General features: G+C 53.0%; 1 protein-coding gene across 1 annotated transcript in view; it reads right to left on the bottom strand.

The window, feature by feature from the left end:
* Nucleotides 1-1692, bottom strand: part of SH2B2 (SH2B adaptor protein 2) — a 64270-nt gene extending 62578 nt beyond the window's left edge. Inside the window, exon 1 of the mRNA XM_015407978.1 lies at nt 1647-1692. The gene's annotated coding sequence lies outside the window, so the exon portion shown is untranslated. The remainder of the gene's footprint in view (nt 1-1646) is intronic.
* Between the last annotated feature and the right edge of the window lie 1234 nt (nt 1693-2926).

Here is a 2926-nt window from a genome sequence, read left to right as displayed (position 1 = left end):
GTAGGGAAAAAAGCGTACACCTCTGAAACACTCCTATACAGGGATGCAACGTGTTTCTATGCGCAAAGCCCAGAAGAGATGTACTGGGTGCACAAATACACACACACATGCACCCTTGCAGTGCACTTATTCCACCCGTCATAATGACAGGCGTTTTGCTAGAGATGAATAATGCAACAAGGTGTGCACTGAAAAGCGGGGGAGGGTCAGCAGGACAGGGGGGGGGGAGGCGAAAGCAGTTTCCTTGTCTTGTATCTGGGAAGAACATGCACGCTACAGCAGGCACAATAAGCACCTGCAAGCCACAGGGAGGGAGGGAGAAAACTGGGCTCCATTGATTAAAAGGAAGGTGGGTGGGAAGAAGGCAATACAGCCATTGCCCAACCAATGGGGAGCAATTCACACACACAGGGGCAGACACCAGGTGTGAAATGGGGCCACAGCAGGTAGGGGTCAGCCACAGCTGTAGAAGGGTGTCACCACAAATCAGGCTGATGATCTGGTTCAAACTGGCCCATCTGTTCACTCTGGTGTGATAGAAAGCAGAGTCCATTCAGCCGAACAATAACTATCTCATGCAAGGGCTGCGTTAGGTTGCCCAGGTTTATTTTTTAATGACAGTTACTATAAAGAGCGGAAAAATAGGAAACCTCCTCGAGAAATCTGTCCATGCCTGGGCACCGTGAGTGGAATTGTTGATCTAGCCTTGTGTACCCACAGAGTTAGGATCTGTCCTGGAAAGGGGAGGGTGGGAATTTCTCCCACTCAGACAGATGTGTGCATGCACACAGACACACTCCTGGTGGCTCGGGATGCTGAAGAGCAAGAAATGCCACTAAAGCCTGCAGCCCAAAGTGACACGCCGGCTCTTTTCCCTAAAGGGCTGACCTCTCCGCCAGGCCTGCAGCACACACCCATGTACGACAAAAGGTGCACAACCCCCAAACTCATTTACCTTTTAAGGGAAAACAAAAGCTGCCTTGACCTGGAGAGCCCAGGCTAGCCTCATCTTGTCAGATCTCGGGAGCTAAGCAGGGCGGGCCGTGGCTGGTATTTGAACGGGAGACCTCCAAGGAAGTCCAGGGTCCTGACGCGGAGGAAGGCGACAGCAAGCCATCTCTGAACGCCTCTTGCCCTGAAAACCCGACGGGGTCGCCATAAATCGGCTGTGCCTTGACGGTCCACCGCCAAATCGGCAAATAACAACGAAAGGGTGTAGAAGGGGGGGGGGGAGGTCCGTGCAAATACCCCCCCCCCGGAGAGGGGGCTGTCTTCACACACAAACACCCGCGCGTTGTGTCTTTCCAGACACGCCGCAAAGGCAAACGCACACATTAATCCGCACGTGCAAGCCGACACACCAGCGATTAGAAGCGGGGCACAAAAATAAGGACGGCAAGAAGCCAGGGAAGGGGGATGCGGGGCAGGCAGGAGGGGAGGGGAGGCGAGGGGGGGGGGGGATCGGCTTCTCCAAACAGCTGCTCTGCCGCCGCCCTCCCTCCCTCCCTCCCGCGTGCGCCAAGATCAAGAGCTTAAAATAAGGCGCCCCTGAAAGGAGACACCCGCGCCAGGCGAGGCGAGCGGGCTCCATTGAAAAAAAAAACCCGCCAGGAGCTGCAGGAGATCGGCGAGGGCGCCGCGCTTACCGGGCTGGGAGAGGCACGAGGGGCAGCTCTGGCTGCTGCCGGCCGTCTGGAGGCTGCTGCTGCCGGGCTCAGTCCTCGAAGAGCGGCCTCGGAAGCGTCGCGGGCGGAGGGAGGGGCGAGAGTGTGGGAGAATTGCCCTTAACAACTACGATTTGCTTGTTGAAGAACTAGTGATTAACAATCTTTAATATAAATCACAGTTCACAGATCATATCAAGCCAACGTTTCACATCATGGCTTGTGGGCAGTCCTTAATTATTTGAGTATTGATGCTTAAATATGTTTAAGGAAAAGGAATCACAATAAACTTTTTACATATTTAGACCTTAACTCAGATCATTCACATTTATGAAAGCCTCTGATCTGACCTGTTGATCAGACAGGGCTGCTAAGCCCCATATGGAAGGGGGGCACTTGGAGTGGTGGCAGGATATATATATATATATATATATATTTAAATTGCAGTGTGCCAGTGTCAAGTCCAGGCCCCCGCCAGAAAATCTTTGGGGGGGTGGCAAATACCGGGAGTGGGGAGCGTAACTAGATTACAGCGAATTAGATTAGTGACTAACTAAATTCCCCTTTATCCACGATTAGAGCGGCCCTGATATAAGTGGGGTTTTTTTCTTTAAAAATGCATCAGAACATGTGCAGAGTGCCTCCCATCCGCAATTTGGTCTAGCCACTGCCATCCCTGATGTACAAAGCCCAGGAATACGAAGGGTTTTTTTTTAAAGGTACATTTGGAGCTCTTGCAGAGGGCCTCCTCCCCACAGTAAGGACTACTAACCCCTTCCATCCCTGACACGCAAAGCCCTATGTCCCTGGCTAAGGGCTGTGAGCTGATCTGCAGGAGCTGTTTTATATGTTTTAATTATGGCACGGCTAATTACCTTGCCCTTGTTAGCCGCCCTGAGCCCATTGGGGAGAGCGGGATACAAATGTGAAAAATAAATAAATAGATAGATAACCCAATCTTGTCAGGCCTCAGAAGCCACGCAGGGTGGGCCCTGGATAGGACCAGGGGTCATTTGGGGGGGGTACGCGGGGTGACGCCCTCCCCCCGTGAGGTGCGGGAGGGCGGGGCCTTGAGCTCCCTGCTGGTGCCCGCTGGAGGTCGCCGCTGGCTGTGGGGAGGACACACATCCGGTGATGTCAGGGTGTGTGGCATATGCTAATGAGTTATGCTAATGAGTCCCCCTAGCTCTTTTTCTAGGAAATGACCCCTGGATAGGACTAGGACTGGAGATCATCAAGGAAGTCCAGGCTCACTATGCAGA

Source organism: Gekko japonicus, unplaced genomic scaffold (genome assembly GCF_001447785.1).
Source record: "Gekko japonicus isolate JY-2015 unplaced genomic scaffold, Gekko_japonicus_V1.1 scaffold1, whole genome shotgun sequence".
In the NCBI taxonomy this organism is placed as follows: domain Eukaryota; kingdom Metazoa; phylum Chordata; class Lepidosauria; order Squamata; family Gekkonidae; genus Gekko; species Gekko japonicus.
This window is presented reverse-complemented; position numbering and strand designations above follow the sequence as displayed.